The sequence below is a fragment of the Lissotriton helveticus genome, chromosome 1_1, assembly GCF_964261635.1.
Source record: "Lissotriton helveticus chromosome 1_1, aLisHel1.1, whole genome shotgun sequence".
Classification (NCBI taxonomy): Eukaryota; Metazoa; Chordata; class Amphibia; order Caudata; family Salamandridae; genus Lissotriton; species Lissotriton helveticus.
The window spans coordinates 1534388683-1534406043 of record NC_136057.1 but is presented as its reverse complement, the minus strand read 5'-3'; the positions used below and the strand labels follow the sequence as shown (position 1 = coordinate 1534406043).

The following is a 17361-nucleotide window of genomic DNA, read 5'->3' as shown; positions in this document are numbered from 1 at the left end:
TTACCCATGAATTGAATAGAAGCTGCTACACATTTCCTTTCCTTACTGCTAACTAATCTAACTCTCAAGTAGAACCTACCTTATTACAACAAAGGTTTGAGCTTTATCTCCGATCAGTGATGACTAAAGTTGGCAGAGATATATCTGGATGATCTGTAATGATATATATTCCTAACTCGACCATGTACAACCCTTACTTTAGAAGTGCTGGTACGTATTTCAATACTATATTGGATAGTAGGTATTTGATTTTTGATAATCATACATTAAGTACTTAGCCTAAACCATATTACTGCGTGTCCCACTTCTCAATGTTCTACCCTATCAAATTTCAATTAAATTTAATTAGACCCCTATATAAAGAGACATACCCAATTGGTATTAACAGACAAAAATATAAAACCAGGGTGATAGTAAGCCAAATACCAGATGATATAGAATAAAAGGTGAGGGTCACAAAGGCCAGTCTCCTCAATGAATCTATTTAATCGCCTGGTCCCAAGGTATCTCAAGATTCAGACCTTTCACCGATGTTCCCAAGATAAAAATCCAGTACACTTCTCTAAGTTTTCCGGTCGTTTCAGTGGTCCTACCTTCTTTTGGACACATTTTCTCCACAATATACCAATGCATATATTCAGGTGCATGGTTTTTCTCTACATAGTGGTTTGCATAGGGACTGATGTTTTCTTTGTCCTGATAGCTGACCTGTGTTCTGTCAGTCTTACATTTAGTGATCTACCGGTTTCCCCTACATATCCCAATTTGCAGGGCATATTATCAGGTAGATAACATTTGATGTTTTACAATTGTTAAGGCTATTAGGTGTTATCACTTGCCCATTGAAGTGCAGTGTTGAAGCTTCTATAGCTGTGGCACATGACTTGCAGTTGGTACATTTAAATGTACCAGTTACTGGATATCCACCAGTAATGCGCGTTTGCTGGTGGGTACTGGTTTTATTCATGCGGGAATGTAGCACATGATCCTTTATGTTTTTGTTGCGTCTGTACGAAAACATGGGTTTGGGGATCACTCCTGTGCTAGATGTGTCCACATTTAGAATTTGCCAACTGGAGCAGACAGTCTATCTGATACTCTCGTTTAACATAGAATGTCTAGTGACAAAAATTATTGAAGATTCCTTCTTGTCCTTGACACTATTGAGTAGATGCTGGCGGTCATAAAACTGAGCTCTTTCATAGGAGTCTCTTACAATTTTTTAGGAAAGCCCCTAGCTAGGAACGTACTTTTCGTTGCTTCTGCCTTAGCATCAAAATCACAAATATTTGTACAGTTGCGTCTAAGACACAAAAATTCACCAAAAGGGATGCTATTTTTTTGAATGGCCTGATGATAGCTGTCATAATGTACTAGGGTGTTCCTGGCAGTTGGCTTAATGAATAGGTCAACTACCAGGATACCTGTATCGTGTTTTCTTAAAACATCCAAGTATTCCACCTGGTCCCTACTGAGGTTGTTAGTGAAGTGTATGTTGGTATCACACACGTTTATCCATTCCAAAAACTTCTGCAAATTGTCATGATTGTCATTCCAAATAAAGAACAAGTCATCTATGAATCGTGACCATTTGGTTACTGACTCATAGAAGGGGCTATTTCATTGAAGACATACTTCTTTTCGAATTGAGACATATAAATATTTGCCACCGTAGGGGCACAAGATACACCCGTGCTAACACCCTGATTTCGCTTGTAAAGCTGATTATTAAATTCAAAGATGTTATCAGATAACACAATTTTGAGGCACTCTAGGACACACACTGATGGGCACTTGATGTTATAAGCATGAATGAACCAATGCACAGCTGCTATGGCTCCATCAATGGGGATGTTACTATAAAGTGCCTCTATGTCCATAGTGACAAAAATTGAGTATCTGGAGAGAAGGCAATATTTTTCACAAGATTGATAATATGGCTCGTGTACGGGATACATGAGAGCATAATATTGCATCAACATATTTAGTCAAAGGCTCAGTTGCTGAGTATATGGTGGTGACTATTGGACTTAATGGGGGGTCTATTGTGCGCTTGTGGACCTTAGGTATAACGTAGATGTTGGCCATCCTGGGTGTCTCAACATTTAAATAGGTCCATTCTTTATCACATATATCACCGTCTTGTAATGCTCGATTAGTAAGCTTGCCTATCTTATTTATTACCTGTTTAGTAGGGTCTCTCGCAATTGGAAGATAAAAGCGAGTATCACTCAGCATATTTTCCATTTCTGTCACATATGTTGAGGTCTCATACACTACAATGCCGCCCCCCTTATCGCAAGCTTTAATGATCCTATCCGTACAAGTTTTTAAATCCTCTAAAGCCCTATATTCCTCTCTATCTAGATTGTAGAAAGACTTCTGGACATGTCTAGAAAGGTTGACAAATTTATTGTACAACACATTCTCAAAAACAGTCACCTCAGGTGTTAACTGGTCAATTGTGGGGGTAAAAGTAGACTTCGGTGAGAGTCCCGATAGATTCAAATTATCCCATTGATTTACTTGATTAGAATAGAATATGCGAAGTCTAATCTTCCTCATAAAGGACTGTAGATCTCTAAATAGTTTGAATTTATTGACCAGAATGGGGTGCAAATGTCAGGCCTTTGGATAGTACTGACACAATTGTGGGAGATGGCAAAGACCCACTCAAATTGAATATCGGTATTGTGTCTACTCCCTCCAATATTTCTTGTTTCGTGTTTCCAGGAATTGGTTGAACCTCATCTATGGATTGAATTGGAATTGATTGAAATCCATTTGTGGATTGGCAAGGAACCTCGGCTGATACTGGGGGCTTCCAATTGCTCCGTTGGTTTCGGCGCCTCCCTAAATAAGGTAGTGGACCCCTTTGCCTACTGTTATTGAATCTATGTGCTTGAAATCCATTAAAAGAAAATTGGCCTTCACCATCCGAGTCAGATAATTTTGTGACTTTCTTACCATAGCTGTATTGTTTATTTGTAAATTGATCAAGCTGACTGAACTGACCACCTTCTGTTTGATTATAAAACTGATCAGCCAGGTATGGATAAGTTGTCTCCTACTGAAAAATCTTATATCCTTATTTAGTTTTTAAATGTTTTGTTTGTTTAGATATTCTGTATAAGAATGAAGGTCTTTTTCAATATCCTCTAACTTCTATTTAGAGTCTTCAACTATACCTGATGCTTTGATTTTATTTTCAAGGTCCAAAATCTCTGATGCCAATTGCTCTATAAACTCTTTTGCTGTTTCTACAATTAGCATCATATAGTCCTGTGAGCAACGATTTGATATCATACCCATCGTTCCAAAAATTATTTTATTTGGATAAATAGTACAGGGATGTTCCTAACTCGTAGACCTTGGGGAATTACCCGGGCCTTAAAATATTTCAGCATGTATTTCCTGTGTAGTTCAATATGCTTCATTTTCTTCTTTAATGCCAGCAATGTAATGGCATCTTCGTTTTTATCAGCAACACTAGCTACCTGATTAACAAAGTTTAGTGAACTACCTACCATATTGGCAAATTGTTCAGCAGTGAATCCATAGGTGGGTAAATTGGACATGTCTATAAAAAGAGTTACATTACTAACCTCTGAATCAGCTAGATATAAAAATAATTAATAACCTATCCAGTCACCAAGCTATAAAGTGCATGCAATTAAACAAAAAAACAAAAAATGGAACACACCAATAACTCAAGCTCAGACTCTTAGACCAACAGATACATATAATGTAATACTACAAACACAATAAAGGATACCCCTCACAGACAGGCTGCAAGATACTTACTCTGGAAAACACACGGGCCCCTGAAAAAAGGATACTACACTCACAACTATTTTGAAGATATTTTGCACTGGGCACGGTGCTGGTTAAGCATAGAAAAGCAAATAAACTCCAGACACACAAAACAATATATGTACCATAACAACTGACATAAGTGATGTCATTTGAGATGTCATCAGTGATGTCATCAGTGATGTCACTGACCATGTCATGAATGATGTAATATGTGACATCAGCAGCAGTGGATTGCAGGCGCGTGAGTTATAGTTAGTAGAAATAACTATAACGGAGGAATTTCAATGGTTTTATATGACTGATATGTCCAGCTAACTATAACAGCCCCGAAACCTATTTTTTTTTCAGTGAATGTATATATATATATATATGTAAATGCATTCGCCTTAGTTATTAATAAACAGAGCTGTCTTCTCACCCCGGCTGTGGCTTCTGCTTCTTTCACTGGAGAGGAGGTTGTTGTTTCATTAATTCTACGCGTGTTCCAGAAGCGCGTTCAGAAGCCCCTTCATCGCGAGTGGCCTGGAGACTCTGGCCCATGCCGCTGCATTGTTGTTTCTTCCTTGCTTTGGAAATTCTCCAGGCTCGCCAGCAGTTCACAAAGACACGGAGCGGTGCAGTTAGGTACTTTACCTTAAACTCAGACGGGATTCACTATCCTCCCGCCTTCGCCCATTTCCTGATCGGACTGACGGCAGATGAGGTTACGGGGACCCGAGGCAGCTCTGCAACTTGGGGGGTCCTGTCAACGCTGTGCAAGTGCCCTACCCCCTGCTATTTTCCCGGACTCTATCCGGAACGTCCCTAAGTTTTACTCACCCGGGAGCCACTGCTGCAACCTGGGAAACTGAGTCCCGAGATCGTCTGGACCAGCTGAACTGAGCTAATTTGAGCTTAGGGGCGGAGCTTACATTGCACCTACCAGAGTGCGGGTGGACTCATTTAAACTGCACATCGTGGGATTCCTTTTGAACTTTCACTGGCGCTGACGAAGGCCACACCGGCCGAAATGCATTCGCCTTAGTTATTAATAAACAGAGCTGTCTTCTCACCCCGGCTGTGGCTTCTGCTTCTTTCACTGGAGAGGAAGTTGTTGTTTCATATATATATATATATATATTACCTACTGGCGGTCGCCAGTAGGTAGTTATAGTTAGGACCTAGCTACCATAGGAAATCCGCAACATTCTATTGGGAATATCTTTGGCGCCCGTTGAGGAATTTGTGTGTAATTTTCAAACATTTTGGCCAGCTCCGCTCCGCTCCTTCCCTGCAAGTTTCGGGAGATTTCGGGAAGTGGGGGCGGAGAAAAAAGGGGGGTCCCAAAACGTGTTTTCCCCATGTTCATTTCCTTAGGATGTTCTGACATGTCTACAGCCCGAACCGCTAAACGGAATTACGCCAAACTTTGCAAAATTGTAGGGACTGGTACGCAGATGTGGCTTTACTATATTTGGTGAAAAATGCTCCAGTGGTTTTTTCAAAAATTAACTTAAAAAACACATATATATCTATAGGCACGCTCTGAGCGCTCACCGGTACGCGTACCGGGGAGCGCACCCGGCGCGCTACGGGAGTGCGCGAGCGGAAAGCTGATTGGCTGTCGGATGTCTGTCAACATTCTAAACAGTCCGGAGAGTCCGCCATCTTGTGTCTCGGTAGAATAGAGACACAAGAGGTTAAAAAAAGGGGGAAATGATTAAAAGGGGGCAGGGTAGACACCCCCTGACCCCCTAGGTTTTTTGAGGGGGGGCCTAGAAGGACTCTGAAGGGCAAAAAAACTTTATTTTTTTTTAATTTTCGCGGGGTGAGCGCTGGGTGCGTTCCCAGGTGCGCTCTCCGGTACGCACACCCAGAGCGTACCACAGGGAAAAACATTGAAAGAAAATAGTGTAAAATAAGAATTTGGAGTGCTTAGAGGTAGGGTAGCTCTAAAAAGAGCTGTTGTGTTATGTGAGTGATTTAAGTACTTATAAGTAGGTACCGATGCAGAGTCTAAAATTCACTTCAATACAATCACTTCGCTACTACTTCATAAATTAGAAATAAAAATGAATAATATGTTAACTAATTTTGAATTTGTAAATATTAATTTATTGTTCAGAATCTTCATAATTTAATAGAACTTGTAGCATGTCCTCATCTGGAATTTCCTCTTCAATCATATGATCAGGAATGTCCTCATTAAAAGTGTGCCATGATGATTCTATTTTATCCAAACATTCGATTAATTCTTCATCAAGAGATTCATCCCAAAAATTATCCGTGTCATCTTGAATTTCAATAAATATCGTTGAAATTTCAAATGAAATTTTGTTGGTCTCCTCATTTTGATTCATTTCAATTTCAAATTTCTTGCTGTAAATTGCAGAAAAAAGTAATCACTTTCAATTATCGTTTCTAGTAATACATAACATAAAAGTAGCTTAATCAAGTATTTAGTTCTTTAAAATTAATTGGGCAGTGTATAGTATCAGATAGGAACTAGAAATATAAAGCACTGCATGTGATGAAGCCTATCCTAATCCATAATTATAACAGAAGGACTGTAAATAGCTAACAGAAAACATTTTCAAAATTATCTTAAAGTGTACAGCATAGTTCCCCTTACAAATTAACAACTACAGACCAAAAACAGGCCACCTATATATAAGCAACACATAACATTAATTTCTCATTACATGTAACATCCTGCTAATCTGCCTAAGATCACACTGTGAGTGAAACTTAATTCACCCATCAGTGTGATCTTAGGCATATGTCCACGATGTTACATGTAATCTACCATGTCTTTAAAAAACATGTACTTCCATATTTTTAAAGACATCAACTAAGCATATTATTCACCCAGATCCATTTAAAATCAAGCTTGACTCACAGTGTGATCTTAGGCACATGACCAGCATGTAACATGTAATCTACCATGTCTGTCTCTGCAAGCAGTATGTGTGTCTCTGGTCATATTATTTCACTGTCTCTACAGACCAAAAACAGTCCACCTATATATAAGCAACACATAACATTAATTTTTCATTACATGTAACATCCTGCTCATGTGCCTAAGATCACACTTTGAATGAAGCTTAATTCACCCATCAGTGTGATCTTAGGCACATGACCAGAATGTTACATGTAATCTACCATCTCTGTCTCTGCAAGCAGTATGTGTGTCTCTGCTCATATTATTTCACTGTATCTACAGGCTAAAAACAGGCCACCTATATATAAGCAAGACATAACATTAATTAGTAAATCGTTTTTGACACAAAGCAAAGCACATGGAATGTAAATCCGCCTTTTGTTGTATACTAATGTTTATATTGTTTACTTATTGTAATTGCTATGTAATAGGTTTGTAGTGGTCTATAATATGTTATTTTTGTTTACCACAGATTATAATCATCTATACAAACAAAGAAAAAAATGCCTTCGAAACAAAGACGTGAAAAAGTTTATAAAAGAAAATTAAGGTCTAAGGAAAAACAAAATCAAGAACCAACCAAAATAAAATCTTCAGAGAAAAAAAAAATGCTCCTGGTAAGCAAACAAATTTTTTTCTCAGAAACTTAATGAAATGTCAAGAAAAAAAAAATTTTTTTGCAAACAAGAATGAAACACCTGTAATTAGAAAGAAGACAGGATGTCCCTTTAAAAATGTTAGACCCATACAAGGAGATGATATTTTCTATACCAAAAGAAGGAGAAATCAATTTATTGAAATTCGTAGACAAATGTTTTATAACAGAATAGTATGAAAATTTATTAAAAAATGTAAAGAGGTATCATAAAAATACCGCTTTTTACAAGAAAAAAAAACATAGTTAAGATTGTGGATCAAGCATTTAAAGTGAAAAATAAATTGTTTAGTTTAGTAATGAATAGAATTCGTCCACTCGATAAGGTAATCAATGTGTTCAAATCAAAATGTAAGTGGAGGAGAGTAATTAATCGGACTCATTTCTGTGATGTTTTTTCTGGAGAATGGAAGCATAGTTCAAGTTGTGAGCCATTTTTTAATGAAGAAAGTTACTTTCAGGATAATGATTTGGTGCATGCAGTTGACACCAGTGGTCGAGCATATGAGGTGAAGGACGGTTGTCCGGTTGAAAAAGAAGAGATTGTGCCTAGAAATACAGAAGAGGTGTTAGCTGATGAAGTTTTAGGGAGATGTCTCAAGGCTCCAGTGTATACATGGAATTGTAGTAGTATTTGTAGTGTGGGACAAGATTCAATTGATTTGTTTCGCACTTTCTTACGGACATATACTAAGAAAAGTGTGAAACAAAAAATGAAAATTTTACAAGAGTTAGATCCTTGTAGAGTGAGAGAAAAAACAGGTTTGCAAGGGCATTCACTGGCTTGTCTTTCAAGAAAAGTATGTCAGAGTGTTTTTCACCATTTTAGGATGTTAGCAGTGCATCATAATAAAGTGAGGAAATTAGTGAGAAGGTTGTATTATGCAAAAAGTCCAGCACTTAAACTAAAACAGTTAAACAGTGCTCTTTTGCATGGAACTGAATTAGATGTCAAAAACATTTCTGATGAAATTGAGTTTTGTTACTTTGGTGAAAAAGATGTCAGTGCAGAAATTGATACAGTAATAGAAGGTAATGTAGAAGAGAATGTCGAGATTTTAAGTACAGAAAAAATTGAAAATGAAATTACAAAGTTTAAGGTCAATTCAAGTGAAAGGCCTAATTTTTCTTATGTGTGTTGTCAACAAACTCATTATAAGCATCAGACTAGATTAGTTGATTTATATAAAAAGCGAAAAGATAAATAATAATGAGTGGAAGGATTTTGCAACTTATTTGTTGGTTGAAAATTGTTTTGATTTGGGCTCTGATCAACGTATTTGTAAATATTGCTATAATAAATTAAATGAAAACAGAATGCCTGCTAGAGCTGTTCATAATTATCTGGAGTTGGTAGACATTCCTTCTGAATTGATGGATTTAAATACCTATGAGTCTATTCTGATTCAATGTGTGCATCCTTTTCAGGCTATTGTTCGCATGAGCCTAAGACAGGGAAATTGCCTCCTTCAGATTTACAGAGAGGATTAAAGGGAAGAGTTGTTTATTTGCCTCTAGATTTTAAGAAAACTATTGATACAATTGGTGTCGAAAAAGTAGAAGACGAACCTCTGGTTATTCTAGTTAATGGTGTTCCGACAAAAAGTAAGAAAATCTGGCAAGAATTAGTGGATTTTAGGAAAGTCAAAAAGGCAACGTTGTATTTGGTAAAAAATAATCAGTACTATAAAAATGTGTATGTGGGAGAAGAGGAAACAACTGTACAAGACGACACTGATGACTCTGCTGGGCAAATAGAAAAAGTTGATGTCTCTAGAAGTGAAGAAATGTATGAACATTATAGTGTTCATCCATTGCATTCCAAAGAAGTAATGGGGAATGCTATTGATTTGTTTCAGATGAAAAAAGCCAAAGGAAGTCCCATTAGTGTATGGGAAGAAAGTTTGGAAGCTCGTTGTTTTCCACAGTTATTTCCAACAGGTGAAGGTGGACGATATGACGACCGACTTGTTCAAATCCTGCATCTGAATACCGGACTTCAAGATTATATGCAGAAGATCCAAGGTTTCGTCAATGCATTCCATATTTGTTCCATCTACTGTTTGAGAGTGACTTGTCTGGACTTTCCTATGCAGTAAACCATATACTGAAAAGCGGAACACATCTACAAAATGTTTCGGCAAGGGATTTTATGGATAAAGTGAAACTGCAAGACAGTGTTTTGGAATCTCAGCTAATTAATCTCATGGCATGTCAGCGTGGTACTAACGAGTATTGGTATCGTCGTCATGGGGAATTGAAATGTATGCTAAGAAACTTAGGAACTCCTACATGGTTCTTCACTCTTAGCTGTGCTGAGTATGCTTGGGAAGACTTACTTGAATTTCTACGAGAGGCAAATAAAAACATTGAAGAGATTGAATACAAGACACCTGGAGAACTGTGCTCTTTGGATCCTGTTAATGTATGCAGGTATTTCATTCATAGGTTTGAAGCTATGATGTCTTTTATTACGAACATAAAAAAACCTCCGCTTGGAGAGGCGTTGGATATCTTTTGGAGAAAGGAGTATCAAGCAAGAGGTGCTCCTCATATACATATGCTGCTATGGATTAAAGATGCACCAACATTTGGAACAGTTTCAGATGAGAAAGTGATGAGTTTCATTGAGCAGTATTCCACATGTGCTGTTCCGAAAAGTACAGAAGAAAAAAATTTAAGACATCAAGTTTTACGCTTTCAAACCCATCGTTGTGGGAAATACTGTCGTCGAAAATACAAATCCAAGGACAAGGTCTACACGAAATGTCGTTTTGCATTTCCACGTCCAGTAACATCGAAAGGAAGAGTCAACAATTTTATGTCTTCTCTGCAACATACTGTGACAAGAAAATGACCCAAAAATACATACAACCTAAGAAGAAATGAGGAATCCAAATTCATAAATGACTACAACCCAGTCATTTTTTCCATGTGGAATGCTAACATGGATATTCAATATGTGGCTGACAACTCTATTGCTGTGGCTCGATATGTGACGTCTTACATCACAAAATCAGAAAAGACGGAACTGAAGGAAATGTGGGAGGAAATTTCACATGAAAAGAGTCTAAGCAAGAAATTATACAGTTACAGTTTGAAGATGTTGTCGCATCGAGAAATTGGAGCATATGAATGTTCTGATCGGTTGTCATCAGCAAGTCTATATGGCAAATCTAGAACCATCATTTGAGTGAGTCTAGGTCTTGCTGCAACACGAAACCGAGTTTTGAAATCTGTACAAGAAATAGAGTATTTGGCGGAGAAAGAACCAGACAGTACAGATATTTTGAAGACAAACATGTTGGATACGTACTATCCAAATATAAGTACTCACCCTGAGAACGTTTGTCTCTATGAAGTCTGCAAACCTATATTTTTAAAAAGAACGTCACAGAAGACATCAATAAAGGTGTATATGCTGTAATTGGTTGTGAAGGCTGTCTAGTGAAACAAAAAAAAGGCCATTTGATTAATCATCGAAAATTGAGTTGTGATTCTCCAGACAAAAGGGAATTTTATTACTTAGCTCTTTTGCAACTCTTTAATCCTTGGCGTACAGATGAGGAACTACTTGGAGATTTTCTTACTTATGAAGATTCGTTCAATGCAACCAAGGATACGATAGAATGTCCTGTTTTTTCAAATTATCTGCAAATGTTGAACGAGGAAATACAGCAAGAAGCTACAATTGCAGCAGAGATTGCTAGAGACAGTTCTCAAGATAGTCAGAGTTCTGCTTCATTGAGTCAGGATCCACTAGGAGGACCAATTATACAAAATGAAGCTGCCACTGCCATGGATGTAGTTGAAAGAGCCATGGAACAAGCTCAGGAGGATGGAGTTCAATTAGAAGATTTGGAAAAAGAACTAAAAGTTGAGCCGAGACAAATATATGACGAAGTCACAGAACACATTGAGCATGGTTTATCTCATGAGAAAAAAGAGTGCTCATGTACATCATTTGTACCTGTCCGACTATATGTGAGTGGAGAAGCAGGAACTGGGAAAAGTTTCCTGATTAAAGCGATTGGAACATATTTGCAGAAAACAACTGAGTCATCGCTCTCTTGTGTTGTTACTGCTCCAACTGGGTTGGCAGCACACAACATTAAAGGGATTACTTTACATCGCTTATTGATGCTGCCAGTGGAGCATGATAACAAATTACAATACACCAAGCTATCTGGATAAGCTTGTCGTGAAGTTTCAAGAGTCCTAAAGAAAATGAAACTTCTTATCATTGATGAAGTAAGCATGGTATCAAATGTAATGCTTGCTTTTGTGCATTTAAGAATGCATGAAATTCTTAATACAGACTATGATGTGTTATTTGGAGGCAAACACATCATTGTTTTTGGAGATCTACTGCAACTTACTCCAGTGAAAGGACAGCCAGTGTTTAAAATGCTTACGCATGAAGATACCAGGAAGTGCTTAGGAAGCATTGGAAATGTTAACATATGGTTAAATTTCAAATATGCAGAACTGCTTCAAAATATGTGACAGGCAAAGGATGAAGATTATAAAAATATTCTACAAGATGTAAGAATTGGAAAACTAACTGAGCATGGCAAAGAAGCTTTACATGGACGATTAATTTCAAATTCGTTTCCAAATAAAAATATTCTCCCAGAGAATATTTTTAAGAAAATTCCTGAAAACAAATCTGTCATACGCTTGATGCCAACTCTGCAAGAATGTTCAATCTTCAACAACAAAATGTTAAAGTTGGAAAATCAAGAGATTGTGAAACTGGAAGCTATTGATAAAATTGAACATGAAGGAGCAACTATTATTTTGTCAAAAAAGTTGAAATCAAAATTGGATTCTTTAGAGAAGACAATATCTAAAACTGCTGGTATGGAAAAGACTCTGTATGCATCTTTAAATTGTCATATAATTTTACAACGTAATTTACATGTGGAAAGAGGTTTAGTAAATGGAGCAATGGGTCATGTTGTGGATTTTGTGAATTACCGAAATAGAGATGGAATTGAATTTATAAAAATTAAATTTGATGGTATTGAAGAAGTACAACAAATCAGTCGTTGTTCTGCCCAATTTTTGCTTGTGAAAGATTTATATGTCTGCAGAAAACAGTTTCCTGTTTCTTTGGCATATGCAGTGACTATTCATAAATCTCAAGGTTTAAGTGTTGATAGTGCTTTGGTGAATATTGGAAATTCTGTGTTTAAGGAGGGTATGGCATATGTTGCTTTATCTCGTTTTCCCTAACACACCCTAGATCTTCCCCTCTTGAGTACTCTGCTATTATTACTATTGTTTATTATTTTCATCAGCGCTGGGACGCTCTAGGGCAGCCATGCGCTTTATAAATCCAATTTCATTTCATTTCATTCATTCTCGAGTCAGAACTTTATCAGGATTGTACTTGATTGATTTTGATGAGACAAAGATTAATGCAGATCTAAATTGTGTAAAAGAATATAATAGGTTAAGAAGAGAGTATGCTCCAAATTTACCTCAATATCCTCTATTTGAAAAGCGTGTGGGAGGCCGAAAAAGAAGAAATGAGAAAAATTGTAGTGCAGTTGTAGCAAAAAGAAAAAAACTAGATGAACCGGTAATTGTAAGCAGAAACTAAATGGATTCAGATAAAGATGTTGTTGGATTTCAGTTTGAAAATAGTTCTGGTGTCAACTGCTATGCTAATGTAGTGGTTAATGTTTTTTTTCTCCAAACTGTACAAGAACAGATTGCTGAAAATCGTGATCAAACATTTTGTTGTTTATTAAATTCTGTGTTAGAGAAATGTAGCAGTGATGGAACAAAAATACAAAGTGTTTCTGAAATTTGAAATGTTTTAGACATATGTTCTGGTCTAAATCAATTTTCACAGAATATTCAGCAAGATTGTCAGGAATTTCTAATGTATATGCTTGTTGTTTTGCAAGATGAAGGTGTAGATGTAGAAAATCTTTTTGGCCTTTCTTATAAATGGCAGCATGACTGCGACAATTGCTCCTTTTCAAGTAGTACTACAATAGACACTGAAAGATTTATATATTTGACTTTACGAGACTGCAAATCAGTGTAATTTAATAATCTAGTTAGACAAGCAAATCAAAGCATGGTCTGTAGTCAATGTTAATCAGCAATGCTATCAACTTTATTTTTACAAAGATATGGACAGTATGTTATTTTAATGTTCCAATGATGTAGACCTGATTAAACTAAATTGACAATATTAATTAAAAATGTTGTGGCTTCTCAATTATCAATTTCAGGAGGAAGAACCTTTACAACTGCAGCAATTATTTACCATGATGGTCCTTCAACAACATCAGGACATTACACAGCTTATTTAAAATGTCAAAAAGGTTGGAAACACTGTAATGATACTCAATTGACTTTCAAACAACGTTTGCCTTCTGACTTACTAAATTCTTACCTAGTGTTCTTACAACCGAAATTTTAGGGAAAGTGATTGGCCTATGAAGATTGCAGCAGTTAATATAACTTTGTTTGCTGTTCAAAATTACTTTCTGAATGAGAGTGATGAAGATAATAAAAAACATGTAGTTCTCATAGAGATAGTATATGTATATCATATAGTGTGTGCTGTGAGTATTATACAAAATAAATATAAAAAGTAAGCTAGAGGTGGAAATAAAACTCTTGTTTCATATTGTAAAAGATGTTGGAGCTTTTCTTTCAGAAAGTCGGGTAAATGAGAAATTAAGAATACTCTGGACTAATTTCCAAACAAAAGGACTTTCCATATACTATTTGGCCTCGTGGAAAAGTGGATGGATCAAAAGTGAGTTTAGATATGTTTTTTCAAAATTTTACATTATTTAAGAAAAGATTTGATGGGTTTTTTAAACACAATCATTTTGATTGTGTTTTTTTTTGCCCGCTGTTATATGATGAGTACTATTGAAGTCACTGTTTTAAGTGAAATTTAATATATTCTGAGAACAGCAAAAATAAACAATGTAACATGTTGTTGAAATTATTTTGTATTTTCGATTATTAAATATATATTATTTTCCCATTCTCTTATGCTCACTTACCTATTTCCACCCTCTATCACTCCTCTTAACTCACCCTCACTGGCCTTTTTTCACTCTCCCTCACCTCCCTTCTCTTATTCCACTTTCTTCACTTATTCTCATTAACCACTCCTTCACGGCCCTTTCCCTCTCTCCCATCCACTACTTTCTAGCTGTCAGTCACTCTACTTCACTCCCCTTCCCCTTGTTTCCTTTCTTTGTTCAATCAATAATTCCCCTTCTCTCACTCACCTTATTACACTTTACTCATTCCTTCTCTCACTTCCTCTGTCCTCTCACATCCTCACTCCCTTTCCCTCACTCCCTGTCTCTTAGCTTCAGTCTCTCGATCCTCTCACTCTCTCTTTCCTCTTCCGTCACGCCTACTCCCTAAAACTCATCCACACTCCCTTACTTACCTTTCTTTGCTCTCTTACTCAGTTTCTTTCTGCCACACTTTCCTTCACTACCTCTATGTTCTCACTCCTTCACTTCCTTTGTCTCAAGCTCACTTGCTTTTATCCTCTTTTTATTTTCCCTTTTTCATCAACCTCACTCTCCTTCACTCACCCTCCCTCACCCTTGTTCCCTTACTGCAGTTCCTTCAGTTATCCTCATTCATCATCTTTAACTACCCTTCTTCTTTCTTTTGTCACGCACTCACCTTTTCCCAGTCCCTTTTTTTTCTCACTTTTCTTCCCTTTTTTCCCTTCCTTTTCTCCCTCAGTCATTCTCCTTCCTTTACTCACCTTACTGCCGTTTAGTCACTCTTTCTCTGACTCACCTCTGTTCTCTCATATTCTCACTTGTCTTCCCTCACTCCCTCTCTGTTACCTTTACTCCCATTGTCTCCTCACTGTCTTACAACCCTACATTCACCATCACTCACCTTCCATGCCTCATTGTCATTAATACACCGTTATTCACTGCTGCTTCTCTGTGACTCACTCCCCTTTCATAACTCCCCTTTCTGCCTTTAGTTTTCCTAATGCATATTCCTTTAGGATCTTACTAACCTTCAGTTTATTTCTCTCTCCTGCTCTTGTTCACTGTCACTGAATGTATCCATGTCATTATCATTTTAGTAATTTGCTCTCTCTCTATTTCTTTTTAACTCTCTCTGACCTTCACCATTCCTTTGTTTTTCTTTCTGAGTCCTTCACTTCTACTTTATCTCTTACTAACCTTTTATGACTTTTAATCTCCTACTTTGTCTCTTGTATTGTAAAATATATATTATAAATATTCTAACTTATTTTTTTTGTCTTTCACAGATATAAATTTTAATGACAATATGTAATTAAGTTTACATTACTTATAAGGTAAGTTTGATGTACAAAATGTACTTTCCCTATACTCTTTTCCTTAAGCTCACTACTCTTCTCTGATGCTCCCATACCTCTGTTCCCTTATTGCGCTTGCCTCACTTATTCTGAATCCTACGTTTACTCCCCTTTTCCTCACTCCACTCTCACAATCACCTTGTTTCAGACCTTCTCCTTTACTTTCTTTCCTCTCTCTTCTCTTACTTCATTCCTTTACTCTTTTCACTTCCCTTACTCTCCTTACTCCACTTCACTAACTCCTTCTCTTACTCCCTCTGTCCTCTTACTTCTACACTCCCCTTCCCTCAATCTCTGTCTGTTAGCCTCATTCTCTACATTTCCTTAGTCTCTCACACCTCTTCTATCACGCGCACTCCTTGTAACTCAGCCATACCCCCACACTCACCTTCTTTCAAACCTTCTCCTTTACTTTTCTTCCACTCTCTTCCCTTCTTTTGCTCCTTCACTCTTTCCCCTTCCCTTACTCTCCTTACTCCACTTCATTAACTCCTTCTCTTACTCCCTCTGTCCTCTTACTTCTACACTCCCCTTCCCTCATTCTCTCTCTGTTAGCCTCATTCTCTCCGTCCCCTTAGTCTCTCACACTTCTTCTATCACGCTCACTCCCTATAACTCAGCCATACTCCCACACTCACCTTTTTTCAAACCTTCTCCTTTACTTTCCTTCCTGTCTCTTTCCTTCTTTTGCTCCTTCACTCTTTTTTCTTCCCTTACTCTCCTTACTCCACTTCACTAACTCCTTCTCTTACTCCCTCTGTCCTCTTACTTCTACACTCCCCTTCCCTCATTCTCTCTCTGTTAGCCTCATTCTCTCTGACCCCCCAGTCTGTCACTCCTCTTCTTTCACGCCCACTCCCTATAACTCAGCCACACTCCCTCACTTATGTTTCTTTCATCCCTCACTCAGTCCTCTACTCTCACTTTTTCCTTTTCTTTCTCTGTCTCTTCACTCCCTTACTCCTCTTGTCTCACACTCACTTGCCTTTATCCAGTCTGTATCACCACTCTTTCCTCAACATCACTGCTCTTTTCTTACCCTTCCACACCCCATTCCTTTACTACATTTTCTTCACTTATCCTCATTCCCCTTCTCCTCACTCACCTCCCACACTCACCTTCTTTCAGTCCCCCTACTTCACTTCCCTTCCCCTCTCGTCCCTTTCTTTGCTTTCTCACTCATTTTCCTTTCCTCTCTCACTGCACTCCACTTCATTTACTCCTTTTGAATTTGTTAAGAATACAGCTCTTTTTTGAGAATTGGAGGTAGTTCTAAAAAAGAACTGTTTTTTCTTCTTTTTTAGTTTTTTTTCTGAACAAAAACAAAAACAGGGAATGCAAAACTGCACAACAGGAGCAAAAAAAAGGGGAAACATTAGGGCTGGGGAGGGCAGCAGTGTTCTTGCCTCCTGTGTGCAATGAGCTTGATGCTCTGCTCATCATAGCAAAGCATTTCATCGCATTGCTTGCACTTTATAGTAATGTCACTAAAAACAGGCTGAATGTTTGGAATCATCTCCAATTCCGGTGCACATCATCTCCCTGATGTTGTGGCTCCTCCAGTAGTTGTAGAGGCACCATCCTTTGGGGGATTACGTGCCAGGTCTC

The 17361-nt window shown here is 37.5% G+C and overlaps 1 long non-coding RNA gene across 1 annotated transcript in view; it reads right to left on the bottom strand.

Moving 5' to 3' along the window:
- Positions 1-6048: 6048 nt before the first annotated feature.
- Positions 6049-17361, bottom strand: part of LOC144773483 (uncharacterized) — a 200200-nt gene continuing 188887 nt past the window's right edge. The window contains exon 3 of the long non-coding RNA XR_013599988.1: positions 6049-6174. This is a non-coding gene — a long non-coding RNA (uncharacterized LOC144773483). The remainder of the gene's footprint in view (positions 6175-17361) is intronic.